General features: G+C 37.1%; 1 long non-coding RNA gene and 1 pseudogene across 2 annotated transcripts in view; one reads left to right on the top strand and one right to left on the bottom strand.

Moving 5' to 3' along the window:
* Positions 1 to 13,910, bottom strand: part of LOC146756705 (uncharacterized) — a 378,411-nt gene that overhangs the window by 142,626 nt on the left and 221,875 nt on the right. The window lies entirely within an intron of this gene.
* Positions 1 to 13,910, top strand: part of LOC146756717 (uncharacterized) — a 47,729-nt pseudogene that overhangs the window by 22,864 nt on the left and 10,955 nt on the right. Inside the window, exons 14-23 of the transcript XR_014937357.1 lie at positions 1,211 to 1,268; positions 1,357 to 1,392; positions 4,211 to 4,296; positions 5,545 to 6,553; positions 6,966 to 6,969; positions 7,316 to 7,533; positions 9,118 to 9,301; positions 10,891 to 11,037; positions 11,622 to 12,578; positions 12,818 to 12,970. The product of XR_014937357.1 is annotated as an uncharacterized LOC146756717 (transcript). The remainder of the gene's footprint in view (positions 1 to 1,210; positions 1,269 to 1,356; positions 1,393 to 4,210; positions 4,297 to 5,544; positions 6,554 to 6,965; positions 6,970 to 7,315; positions 7,534 to 9,117; positions 9,302 to 10,890; positions 11,038 to 11,621; positions 12,579 to 12,817; positions 12,971 to 13,910) is intronic.

Below are 13,910 nucleotides of genomic sequence, written 5' to 3'. Positions count from 1 at the left end.
TGCTATTGGAATAAATCTTTTATCTTTTTGAGAGTGCTTTGGCAATGTGGCTTATAATATGGATTCAATGACATAGCCTAAAAGGCAAGTCCAATTTTATTTTTGTAAGCAGACACCAAATCTTAGCAAGCTTCTGGAATCCATAAATCAACTTACCAATTGTCTTTAATGTCTGCTTCATATGATTCTGCTAAGCTTGAAATCAGTGTGGGAGGGGGGAAGAGGTGACTGTGGTAGTCTTTTTAATGTATTTCCATGTTACTTGACCACCTAGTGTTCGAAAATCAAGTCTTGATGATTTGTTTTTAGTATTTATTTAAATCTAAAAATTATTTTGTGGAACAATTCGTAGAAGCATTTTGTATGCTTGTTTCATGAATGGAGTCGTAAAGTATAAGATGACTGCAGCACAGGGCAGTAGGTTGTGTGAGTTAGGAAATAAGATTTGACACTAAACTTGAAAAAGATTTGGAATAACGCACATGTTGTGCATTACAACCAAGCAATGTTTGTATCATTTATTTCCTTGCAAACTGATCCAGAGAGGTCAGTTGAGAACCAGATTGTTTTTACCTCATTGAATGATGTTTGTATGAGGTTGCTGTGTCTGTACCCTTGCTCTCCATAAGCTGTTAATGAGAAAGTAGCCTCAACATTATGCACTGCTAGAATAGAAGTAGTCATAGTTCTGCTGGGTTCTTTCTTGATTGGTCATTAAGAAGCCAAAGCTATCTGCTCTAATTAATTTTTCCAGAAAGCAGAATTCAGCTTCCAAAAGGAACAAAATATTTTAATCTTGTTCTCTTAATAGACATGACTTAATGCTTCACATGAATTGTTGTCATTCTGTGATTTGATTCTTTTTTTTTTTTTTAATAAAAGTTGGATGATGGGAATTACTCTGTATTTCTTATATACTACTACAAGTTCTGTGTGATAAGATAATTGGATATTAGCTATTTCACTCTCAATGAAGTAATTTGTGCAAGAAACAATTACAGAGCCTACTAATGTTGTAAAGAATAAAAGATATCTTCAATTAAATAAAATAACGCTTTCATTTTTCATCTCCAGGCTTTTCAGAGAAACCCAGTAATTTACAGGTAAATGCTTTTCATTGAAATCTACTTGTCCTGCTCATTAATGAATATGTGGTTACTTTGAATGTATGGGTGTTTATTTTTCATTGGTTTGTCTTTCATAGTTAAAGGTTTCTGCAGTTTTAGAGATGAATGAAACATCTTCAAAAACAGAAAAGCAAAAATCAGGTAATGATGTCTTTTATATTCTGATTTTAGCTTCAAAATCTTTCTGATAAGCATATTTAATTAAGCATTTGATTCATTTGTTTTGCAGATCCACAGGAGAAATTGAGTGTAGATGATATTGAAGGTATTTATAAATAGTTGTTGTTTTTTTTTTGTCATGTCCCTTTGTGGGCAGATACATTGTAGTTGTAAATTCTTCATATTAAATTAATGTTTTGCTAGCAAGATGTTATTTCAGCAGCAGATTTAATGAAATATGGCTCTATCTTTGGGTGTTTTCTCCACTACAGCTCCATTCAACATTTCTAAACATCCTTCTACAGTGTAAGGTTCCTCCGGCATACCTGCTATCATCACCCCTTGTCAGGCAGTCCACATTTACTCATTTCCTTCTCATTGCCAAATATACCAATCTGCAGAGGAGCAATAGGGTCATGTCCTGTGTCTGATTCCTGGCTAGGGTCTGCAGGTGGAGCTGTCCAGGAGCTGCAGGTGGGACAGAATGGGTGATTCACAGGCTTATGCTTCATTAGCATGATTGATTATTTACCTGGCTTTTTCTTTGCCTCTCTGGCAGTTGTATGAAAACATGTATTACATATGCTCTTCCAAAGCCATCCTCTCATGTTTTGTTTAAACTGGCCACTGAGTTTAGAGCTAGTGGAAGGACATGGGAAAGAGAGTGTAGGTGGGAGGTAGTGAGTGGAAGTATGTTGGCAGGTATTCCTTTTGGTTGGGAAAGATAAATAAAAGTGAAGCAGCTAGATCATTTGTTATACATGGGAGGGAGTATATCTAACCTCAGTGGGTTCTTAGTTTCTTAATTCTGATATATGTGAATTTAAGTATTTGTTAGCGAGATACAAAACAGTTCCCTATTAAGGTCTTAGAATTTCTACAACGAGCCCTGAAAATTACAAATCAGGTGAAAACCTATATAAGCAAGCATATGAAGTAGATGATTAGATAAGAGTTCAGAAAACTATTGCAACTTCTAAGTATGGAATGGAAATTGCTCCAAGCTGTTTGACATCCATGTCTTGGGAAAAAAGGTACTGTTTCTTTTGATGACAATAGAGGTTAAACTTCTTTCTAGAAAAAAAATGTACGTGTGTTTGCATAAAGAAAAGGAGATTCTCTACTGCAGTGATATTGTTTCTGTAAGATGCACAAAAGGTGGTTAGAATCATTGAATTATAGAATTGGGCTGGAAAGGACCTTTAAAAATCACCTAATTGAAACTTCCCAGCTGTGGGTAACCTGTTGCAGTGCCTCATCACCCTCATCAAGAATTTATTCCTTATATCTAATCTGAACGATCTTTTAGTTTAAAACTGTTACCCTTTGCTCTGTCACTACAGGCCATAGTTAAAAGTCTTTCGTGTAAGCCCCCATTAATTATTGAAAGGCCATCATATGGTCTCTGCAAACTCTTATATTCCCCAACTCTGTCAGCTTTCCTCATAGGAAAAGTGTTCCAGTCCTCAAATTGTTTTTTGAGACCCTTCCCTGGACCTGCTCTAGCCAGAGATTTTTTGTGCTGGGGGCCCCGGAGATGAACTCGGTGCTCCTGGTAGGGTTTTGAAAGAGTGGAGTAGAAGGGGACACCACCTCTCTTGGCCTGCTGGCCATGCAGTGCTTCTTTTTTTGTGGCCCAGGGTGCAATTGGCTTTTTGGACTGCAAGCATGCATTCTCAGCTTATATGTAATTCTTCATCCAGCATTATCCCCAAGTCCTTTTCCACAGGACTGCTCTCAGTCTGTTCATTGTCCAGCCTGTGCTGAAGCTGATGACTTCCCAACCCAGGTGCAGGATCTTGCGCTTGGCCTTGCTGAACATCATAAGACCTGCTTCTGTAGGCTGTCAGTATCTGTCTGAATGCGATCTCTTTTCACTAACATATCAGATACACCACTTGGCAGCACTTCCCTGTCTACCAAAGAATCCATCCATGATATTTCTCCAATTTAGAGAGATGAGCTCTCTAGGTAGCTAACATCAGTTGCTATTTCTTTATCCTCCACTCTAGTCACTCCATAATAGAAGGTTGTCTGGGCCTTGGAAAGTACCTCCTTTCTTAAACTCTTTAAAAACAAGTGTGATGTTTCCCTTTCTCCTGTCACTAAGGGTTTTACCTGACTGCCACAACTCTTTAAATATGGTGGATAGTGACTTAGCAACCTAATTTACCCATGATCTTGGAGGTCTTTTCCATCCTTTGTGTTTCTGTGATTCTGTGAGTTCTTGTTTTGTCTGTTTTATGTAGTCATGTGAAATGTAGTCCAGTGATGGTGTGGGACGTGGCAAAGTTAGATAGGAAAAACAGTCTTTTCATAGCTCATTTTATGTCATCATTTCATGTATTTTCTGTTCATCCTTCCTCGTGTCTGTTTTTTTTCTATAATCCATGTATTTGCTCAAAGATCAGGTATTAAGAAATATATGTGAAAGTTTGTCTCAAACTCCTATGTTTGGGTTTCAGCAAGCTGTATTTCTTCTGCAGAGTGTTATAATTCCTATGGTACAAGTATTTCTAACTCTAAAAGGGTTAAACGAGACCCTTTGTGGCACAAAACAAGGAGAAATGAAAGTAGCTAGAGGAATCTAGCCGATTGCTGTCTAGCATACAGTGTGTCATGTATGTATAAATATAGTTCTACATGTAAACCATTTGAGATTCTTAAAGGTGTATTTCTGACTGATTTTCATCAAATTTCCCTTAGGAATGAAAGGGAAAATGCCCTGAGAGGGATTAGTTCGCACAGAGGCATCTTCAAACTGTTTTGTAATATTATGTTCAAATCGTAAATAATCATACGCTTGAGAGGCTGTGTTAGTTTGTGCTATTTTCTCACAAATGCAATGATTCAGGATGTACTCTAGGTATAATTAATTTGTAATAAGTCATGTTCGTTATAAAGATGTAATTTTTTCACTGTAGGTGAGCGCTCAGAATCTACCGTTCATGTGTCGTCATCAGCTAAAAAAGAGATGGTCAAGGATGCCACTGAAAACTTTGGGAGGCAGGTATGTGAAACCAAATATTGTGTTTTTCCTTGCGTGCAATTCTGAGAAACAGTGCAGTCATGTGGTGGGTTTTTTGTTTTTTCCTATGCAAAATACATACTCATTTGGGAGCAAAATTTTATATCATGTGATTATTTCTTTGACAAAACACGCCAGATTTTCCTCTGTGTATTAGAAAGATTAAGTAAAAACCTGAAATATGATCTGTCAGTGCTTTCTCTGCCTCTGCAAAATATCTCCTTATCTGATCAAGTTAGTAAGTGTTCGAAAATATTTTTTGAAGGTCATTATGGAGGAATATAGGCTAGGCGTCCTGTTTGTATTGAGCATACAGGACTGGGTAGGGATCTTCATTGAGTGTCTGGAGTCTTCTGTAATACCTCAAGGGAAGTGGAGGAAGTAATATCATCATACATCCAAGGCACTGTGGAAGAGGGATGTGATTCATTTCAGCAGGTAGAGAGCGGAACTTAAGTATTGGAAGGTGGTAGCAGATGTGCAAAGTGAATGGAGCTTGGAAATGAAGTGGCTGAGGCAGGTGGTGACTGAGATGCTCTCCATTGTGAAAGATTTTTGTGGAGTTACGATGTGGAAGGAGAAAAGGGCCTCTATAACCAGAGTAAGAAGGACAATAGTTGTGGTTCCTTGGGATGCCAAGGCTGCAGACCTTGTTCAGAAGGGAACACAAACCAAGGGCAACTTTGCAGGGACTGTGAAGTCAGAGACAGTGAGAAGGCTGGAGAGAGGAGCTGGTCAGTGAGCTTGAGGCATGGTACCGTTTGGATAGATGTCTCAGTTCTTGATTTTGGGCTGAGGGCAGGAATGAACAGGTATTCCTTGTAAATATTTGTCTTGGGAGCTTGGAATAGAATTTAATAATTCTGACTCTGAGGAGCATAAGTGATTGTAATGTAGCCAGTCCCTTGTGGTGGTTAGTAAAAAAGCTTGTTATGATCACTCACGCTTGTTATGAACGCTAACCAGCAGGGGGTTTAAAGGGACAGTCAGTAGAAAGTTGAGTATGGGAAAATTTGGGCAGTTGTGTTTTCTGTTGTTACTGATTGGTTTTGATCTGTTTGATTGGTTTATGTTTCTAAACTAGATCCTTCTGTTTTGAGGAAAAAATAAATAAGGTATCTTTGTTTTGTTGTTGTTGTATGATGGGATGAGTTTGCAATGTAAATTATATGGCTTAACGGTAATTTCATTTTTCTTGGTAATTTTTCTGTCTTTACCTGCTTACTTAAGGATAAATATGTTTTAGAAACTACCAACTTGATAGAAAATACAGCACATGAAAAGCAGACTGACAAAGCAGAAATTTCTCATCAGGAAGCCCTAGCAGAAAATGAGGAATCCCACAGTGCTGACAAGCAGTTAAGTCTAAAGCTGTGGGAAGAAAGATACAAAAAATGTGGATTGAAAAAGAGAAAAGGGAGTTGAAAAGAAATTTTACAAACATTACAGCAGAGCTGAAGCAGCTGTTTGGTGAAATTAATGAATCTGAGAAAGCTCCATCCCTTGTGGCAGAAGTGTCAGAAGATGACCTCATTGAAGAATTGAAGAGTCTTTGTGTTTCGTCTTGTGTGACAGAATCAAGTGATAAGTTAGAAAGTAAAGGTGAATTTGGAGATGTGAAACTTAATGTAGACCTAAAAGAACCCAAACCTGAAATAGTTATTCTGAGTCTCTGTGTCCTTCCTGATCACAATAACTTAAATGCGAGCATGGAAAATACCTGGAGAATACCAGATGAAGAAGGCTGCACTAATTACACAGATAATACAAAAGTACATCTATCAAAAGCAGAGGAAATGGAAGAGAATGAGAATGGGATTAGTAGAGATGTAGAGGGAAGTCCTGAGTATTCCCTGAGACATTGTTTAAAAACAAATATTTGGGATGACATTTCTAATAATCTTCCTAATATAAGACCTGTTTCCACAAATGGTGAAAGTACACTTGGCTTTATAAGTGAGAAGAAAATTGGCAAGGACATCTGTCTTAGTGACAGTGTTCCCAGAGACTGCCTTATCAAAAACAAGGAAATAGGAGAAACAGAAATCGAAAATCTTTTCCCGCATGCTCAGCAACCTTGTGGCATGCTGAAAAGGAATCTGGATGAAGAACTAAAACAAGATGTGGAAAGATTTAAGAGTAAGGTAGGAATGCTGCAAATGGTATTCCTGGCTTTGGAAAAAGAGAAGGTAGAGCTACAAAAAGAGGTAGAAGTTCACCTGCTTTTCCTTATTCTTTAGTCTTTCTCAGTATCGGTGGTCCTGTTCATGTTAGCTATTGATCATTAAAAGAAGGTGCTTTGTGCAAATTGGTTTTTTTGTCTTAAGAGAAGAACGTTACTCATAAATAAGGAAAGCAGTGGAGAACTGTGCTTTTCCCCATAATGTAATCAGAAGGCTTTGAGAAAGCAAAGTGTATTGTTTCAGTTTGACAATAGGTGGCAGTCATTTCCAGTGTAAGTAGTTATCACCTCATTACCATAAAAAGAAATTCATACAAGTACACCAGTTTTGATTGTCGATCAAGGAATGAAAATAGCTTCTGAACAGGGTCTTGATTTATCTCTTCATTTGCTGTGGTTTGTGCATGGTGTGCCTTCATTGCCTCTCACTAAAATTCCTGATTGCTGTGAAGCTGTTTCTGCTTTTGAGTTCAGTTTGCTTTTTTCCTCATCATTAAGGAAGTACGACATCATACATCCACTCATACTTTGTGTTTCTACAACTACTGTTGTGTAGTCCATCTGATTTCTTATCCATCAGTAATGCTTCTATTGTTTGTTTCCTTAGGGCTGCTTTGCTTTTTTGTTTTTGTTTGATTGTTATACTTCAAATCAAGAGTGAATTCAGAGTATATTTGTAGACTTGGTACATTTTGTAGAGTAATTTTGGGGGAAAATCTTTTTTATTTTACATTATTTTAAAAGTCAAGCTTAGATTATTTGGTCTTGGATCTCCTTTAGAATCAGAAAAATATATGAAGCTTAATTTTCTCTTCATAGGTTGAGAAGGAAAAAAGGAAGCAGAAACATTTCAAAATGCAAGCAGTGGAGAAACAGGAAAGTCTTGATAAATCAAATACACCAGTGGGCAATATTACCCATCAACCAGTAAAAGAAAAGCTTGCTCTAAGGAAGAATGAAAAAATGATAGAAGAAAAACACACAAAGAATTCTTCATCTGAGGAGAGACCAAAATTACTTGAAATGCCAGTAAAAGGGTAAGCTAATAAAATAATCCGTAGAATTAGATTGTTTTAAATCTTGTAATTGAAGCACTTTCCTCGGTATTGAAAGCTATGCTGAGTAGTCCCCTGCTCCCCAAACTGTTTTAAAAGTATATTTTTCAAAGAACTAAATGCGCAGTGGAGGTTCAGATTAATTTTGCTGGAGGTGATAGAGGTCTTAATCACAGAATCATAGAATGGCCCAGGTTCAAAAGGACCACAATGATCATCTAGTTTCAACCCCCCTGCTATGTGCAGGGTCACCAACCACCAGACCAGGCTTCCCAGAGAATTTCTTCCTTAACACTGACTCTAATCGTGTCTTTAGAATCTTACCTCCTATGCCTAATAAATTAATCAAGAACGAATTCAAAGCCCTTGCACGTGGGATGGAGGAACCCCTTGTGTACACAGTGAAATGCTCTGGCTGGTGAGCTGATTCGCTGAGAAGCCTCTGGGGGCTTTGGCAGAGATTAAGTGCAACATGAGTCAGAATGATCTTGCAGCTGAGAAGGCCAGCAGCATCCTGGGTTGCAGAGTCAAGAAGCTGAAGGGAGGAGTCCATCCCTACTTAGCATCTAGTTGGTCTGTGTCTGGAGCACTGGGTCCAACTTTTGGCCTCCAAGTACTTGTGTGCATTTCTTTTTATGGCCTTCAAGAGATCGTAGTCAACATGTGTGAGTTCAGTAGAGGCTTTCCAGGCTGATCACAGAGCATGAAACTCTGTGAGAATAAGCTGAGGGAAATAAACTTCAGGATGTGCCTGCAGTCTCCCAGTACGTGGAAGGGGATTGTAAGTAAGACAAAGCCGTTCCTGATTTGTCCTGGATTTGATTCTAAACATTTTTCAGAATTCCCAAACATCTGTAAATAGAAGGAATTAATTTTTTCTTCTATGTAAAATCTCAAAACAGTATTAGCTATACATGATAAAAGCTGTACTTTTTGGGAAGCTAAAGACTACATGTAAATCTTTCTCCTTTAGAATAAGCTGCTTCAATACTGATGTTACAGCCAATGTTTTGAACTACTTGTTAGTGGTTGCTGATATTCAAATCTTTTTTTGAACACTATCCTTATCCTTTAATTTATTAAAAGAAATGAAAAGGTTCATCCGCACATGGTAAGCAGTTGTTATAGTCTTAGGGAAGGCTTCTTAAAAGTTTTTGATTTGTCTTAGATAAGTGATGTGATGTTTTATCGGTATTACTTGCAGTCATTATGAATCTGTACTATATAGGTGATGATCAACTTATTAAAAACAGTGTATTTTTGTTAGTAAAAGTTCGTGGTTTACTGTTCATGTTTACCTATGTCGACATGGAAATACATGATGAATTTTGTACATCACTTAAGGGCTTATTTGTCAGTCTTGTGCAGCTCATGTATAACGTGTCTTCCACCACTAATGGAATGAAATTAGAGTGATGTTAAAAGTTTAAAATTGCAGAAAAACTTCTATATTTGAAAAGGTGTGACATTTCTACAGTTTTAAGTTGTTTCTCCTGGTTCATGATGTGGCATATTTACTTTTTTGTCAGTGCTTTAATTCCTCAAATACTCTCTTTTAAATCCCAGATTTTTTGTGAAACAAGAAGAGGAAAAGAGACATAGAGCTGAAATGCGATATGAAAAAACAAGAAAGCAACTAAAGAGGGAAAAGGATCAATATTCTAGAGAGACAGAGGAAAAACAACAACTTGAGTTTCGTGTAAGGAATTTAGAAACAGAGTTAATAACGCTGAAACAGCTCAAGAAACAGGTATATTAAATATATATCTTCTGTTTTTCTGTTTCTTTCAAACTGATATTTTATGCTAGTATGTTCAACTTGTTGGTGAAAGAGACATTAGGCAATTATCTTGGTGCATTTTGAGGACCATTGTCATGAAACCAGCGTGAACAAACAAGTTCATGATACCTTTTCACATTTTTCAGAATTATAGTTTGGTTTGTGCTTCAGGCAAAGCTTCTCTTTGAGTTATTTTTCCTAATTACTACAGAACTCTGTGCGCGTGTGTGTATATGTATGTCTATATCTATATATCTATATATATATTATATGTGTGTATATATATATATATATAAAATGTTTTTATTATTATTGTTTTTTTTCTTCAGAAGGAAATTACAGTTACTGTTTGTAGTATTCTTTCAAGTATACTTACATGAATTTAAATTTAGGCCTAAATGTTACTGTTTACCTGATAATCTGTAAATTGCCTCAGTTGCTTACAATCAAGACTGAATCCAGAAAAACTCTCACCTTTATTTTTATTACAAGTTTAGTGGCTTATTTAATGCAATTGAGATGATGATGTTCTCACTGTACACAACCTGCATGAATTCTTCAGTTCTTACATACAGTTTTGAGGGTCTTTTCACTGGCCTTTACCTACTTTTCAGCATTCCTGTCATGGTTCTACGCAGTTTGAAATAGACCTCGGAAATTCGGTCTGTTGTGTTGTATTTTTCCCCATAAATAGTAAGCCTCAAATTTTCAGAACTTGTATTTGCAAACATATTAAGAACATGTGAAAGTGGTCATTAAGGATCCTCAGTGGCCACGTTGCTCTGGCAGAAGCAGTAAGTAGTTAGCATCACCTCTTTCAGTCTGCCTGGATTTAACAGGGACATCATTGGCATTAGTTTACCTCCTGGTCTGCTGTTCAGCTGGTCAGTCCTCTTCTGTGTCTCACTTCATTAATAGCCTTTGGAAATCTCATACAACTCAATTTATCCAGCAGTATTGCTAGATTTTGGTAAACTGAAAATGGATTGGCACATTTTCTGAAGCATTTCTAAATATTAGTAGAAGAGATGTAGACTTAAGACCTTGCAGTGGGGTAAAGTAAGTGTAGTTATTGTGCTTTTGGAAATCTTAGTCATTTGTTTTGTGCAGTTCTTAGTGTTAGTGCTCATATTGATGAATAGATGTTTTTAAATCTTTGACTGTAAGCATATGAGTGTCCATCTCTGGTTTTAGTATGTATATGTAGTTTGTTAGAAAGATAACTTGGGTTTCTACTTAAACTCTGTATGTTTCCAAGAATAGTAGTTCTAGTTTGTTTGTTTTTTTCTTGTGTTATAGAGGGAGATTCATTAAGTATAAAACTTCTATGATGCTGATTTGTGCAAAGGACTCACACTATCCTTATAACTTTCAATTCAGATAAATCTAAAGATGTTTGTTTGCAAACATGGAAAATTGATATGCAGGTCATTCTATGATTTTATGATAAATGACTCTTAATAGAATTAATAGAATGTAAGAATAAAAAGAATGAAATAGGAAGGTATTGCTAATTCTGATTTTGTTCAAGATTCACAAGTTCAACTATATTACTGTAGGTTGAAGAAGAGCGTGATGAAACACAGAGACAGCTCTCTAATGAAAGGAGTGCTAGAGCTCTGCAAGAAGGAATTTTGAGCAACCACCTGTGGAGACAGAAGGAGCTGGAAGAAGAGACAAGAAAAACTATTAGGAAAAATTCAGAGGTAAGCAGTTCCATTCCTAATTAATTTGGTTATACTTCACTGTGCTCATTCTAAAACCTTAAGAAAAATAACCTTTTGTGCCTTTTCGTGGATTATCTACAGTTTATCAATATAACCAAATTTTGTTACTGTTGTCTAAAAACTCTGAATAGCATCATCAATCCCACATAGACCTGAATTGCATGTGGAAGTAGGAAGCCACTGGAAAATAAGACATTGTGTTCCCAGTCTCTTAAACTGCCTGCTGTTCTTCACTGTATAGTTGTTACAATCATTTCTAAGGTTTCTACCCGTGAAATGTCCAGATATCTGGAGATTCACTAGGAAAGAAGCTGGCTGAGGCTGTTTGTGATCCTATTACTTGGCTTTTGAATTCGTTATTATACTGTCATCACTTTCTTGTTTCCATGTCCTTCATCTTTTTGCTTAATAAATTATTTTTATCACAGCCCATGAGTTCTGTTTTGTTTCCTGTTCTCTCCCTCATCCCACTTAGTGATGAGAGTGTGGTGCCTAGCTGCCTGATGGGTTAAACCTGAATTTATTTCCCAACTAACTATTCATTATTGTCCTTTATCACACAGAAATCTGACACTAATGACAGAGAAAAGGATCTGCTACACAGAAATCAGTTACTGCAAGAAGAGATTGCTATGCTAAGACTAGAACTCGATCAAGTAAAACTTAAGCACCAGGAGGATGAAGGAAAATACTTAGAGGAAAATGAGTCTTTGAAAGAAAAGAATGATTCTCATCAGAAGGAACTTAAACTGAGTGAGGAAACCTCAACACAGACAGTATTTCAGTACAATGGACAGCTGAATTTACTCAAGACGGAATCTGCAATGCTAACTTCCAAGCTTGAACAGAAAAAAGAAAGCAAAGACAGACTGGAAACAGAGATTGAATCATTCTGTTCCCGCTTGAATGCAGTGGTTCAAGATCTCGAACATCATCAGTCATTGAAAAGTGATGCCGAACGAACATTTCAGAGAGAACGTGATGAATGGCTTCGTTTACAAGACAAGCTCCATCGTGAGCTCTCTGAGGTGCGAGAGAGCAACAAGAGCTTGTCTCAGCAGCTGAGTAAAACGGAAAGCAAAGTTAATAGTCTAGAAAACGAGCTTCACCAGTTGGAACAAACACTTCGAGAAAAAACACTGCTTTTAGAAATGACACAAAAAGACTTAAATCAAGCCCAGTGTCAAGCAAAAGAAAATGAGCATGCGTGGCAACTTGAGAAAGATCAAGTCAGTAAATTTATGATAAAGCATGAATCTATGCAGGAACAATTGGCCCAGCTCCAAAGTGAAAACCTTTTACTCCGTCAGCAGCTGGAAGATTTGCGGAACAAGGAGATCATCAAAGAAAAGGTTGTGAATGATGTCCAGGACAGATTTCATGATATGTTCAACAAACTCAGAGCTGACAGTGAAAAGCAGGTTTACCTCATGGAAGAGAGAAACAAGGAATTAAATACCAAGTGTACTGATTTAAAGGAACAAGTCTTTAAATATGAGACTGACAAAGTAGAAAGAGAGGTAAGCTATACAATTAGAATAAATTAAAATGTTTCAATTCATAAAATGATTTTGTATTTCTAAAATGCATCAGGTGTAAGTTTTACACATAGGACCAAATTGTGTTGTTTTGTTGTGGTTCATTGTTTTTTCTCTTAGAATTAAGGAGGACCGGTAAATGACTGAACTGTATAATATAGTCAGTTTAAAGGAGTAAAGTCAAGTTTCATGTTTTTCCTCATGTTTATCTGTTTCCTTAGGGTTTGGTCAGACAGCTGCAGCAGGAGCTTGCTGATGCTCTTAAAAAGCAGTCTATGTCAGAAGCTTCCCTTGTAGTTACTACATGCTACCGCAGTGACCTTGAGGAAGACAGATTGCACTTGCAGAAGGAACTGGACAGGATTAAAGCTAAGGTACAGAGAGGCTGTAACTTACACATAAAATCTGAGGGTGATTTTTCCCTGTTTCTGGTGAAGAAGAGAAAAATAATGTTCTGAGAGCAAGTACCAGAGAGAGCTAAGGAGGTTAGCAGTGATACCCTGTCATAATTCATGAAGCTGGTGAAATCTTTGCCAGCTGGCCTCCTCCTCTGTAGTGAAAGATAAGTGTTACTAGAATCATCAAAAAGCCAACTAGTTTCTTTTGCAAGTAGGAGCCGTTCTTCAGCCCCACAGCTAAAGTTCTTCTTGTGGCTCCAGGGTGTTGTAGCAGTGTTCTTTCTTTTCCCTCTCCTGGTGTCAAACACAATTAAGAATTTATTTGTGGATGGGATGTGTACAAACTACCAACTATCTGAAGCAACATTACACAGGTGCTCTGAATTTACAAATTGTTTTTCTGTGTCTTATAAGGTTGGTTGTAAACACTATAAGGTGGTCTTTATCCCCTTAGTCTTCTCAACTTGCCCCTTGTCATCTGTGATCACAGTCATGCCTGTGCCAAATCAGAGCAGAGAGTTCAAAGTATAAGCAAATGTCCTCCTATCCTAGAAATAAATTCAGGGGTATAGATTTAAAGACAAGTATATGAACTGCATTGTTCTGTGCACTTGGTGTCCATGACTGGGTGGTCTTCGACACGAAGTCATTATGTCTTTAACTGGAGAAGATCTGTATTTGATAAGCTGCTTTGCAAAATGACCTGGTGTCTCAGCAGGTTATCGCTTTTGGTTTGGCCAAGTTTGGTGTCTGATTTCTGAGAAAAAGTAGAAATACTGGACAGCTGAATTTGAGTTTTTCTTTTTTGCTCTCTGTGAGAGTTGTGGGTTTTTTCTGAAACATCTACCATAATAACATACTAATGAGCTGTGAAATCACTTTAGGAAAAGGATGAGGTTTTTTTGGTTAATATTTT

Source organism: Coturnix japonica, chromosome 26 (genome assembly GCF_054131305.1).
Source record: "Coturnix japonica strain WE chromosome 26, WE-NBRP24, whole genome shotgun sequence".
NCBI lineage: Eukaryota > Metazoa > Chordata > Aves > Galliformes > Phasianidae > Coturnix > Coturnix japonica.
This window is presented reverse-complemented; position numbering and strand designations above follow the sequence as displayed.